This window comes from Arachis duranensis, chromosome 2 (assembly GCF_000817695.3).
Source record: "Arachis duranensis cultivar V14167 chromosome 2, aradu.V14167.gnm2.J7QH, whole genome shotgun sequence".
Lineage (NCBI taxonomy): Eukaryota > Viridiplantae > Streptophyta > Magnoliopsida > Fabales > Fabaceae > Arachis > Arachis duranensis.
In genome coordinates this window covers 82,177,644-82,177,960 of record NC_029773.3, presented here as the reverse complement: position 1 = coordinate 82,177,960, position 317 = coordinate 82,177,644, and positions in this window count along the sequence as shown.

Here is a 317-nt window from a genome sequence, read left to right as displayed (position 1 = left end):
CTTCTTTCTTTTCTTTTCTTCTTTCTGTTTCAGCTGCTGGGTAGGTTGTGTTTAGTGTGTGTGAGTTTGTGACCGTGTGTGAGGTTGAGGGAGGGAGGGCAGTAGCGTTAGGGTTTGGGGGTGGTGTGGGTTAGTTTAGGTATTTTCATTAAAAATGGGGATAGTAGTGTAATTTTATAAAATAAATAAAAATAAAATAATAATTAAAAATTAAATTAAATTTAAAGTATTTATCTTTAAAATATTTTTTGATTACTAAATTGGTAAATTATATTTAGTTAAATACTATTTTAATAAAATTAAGAGATAAATAAATT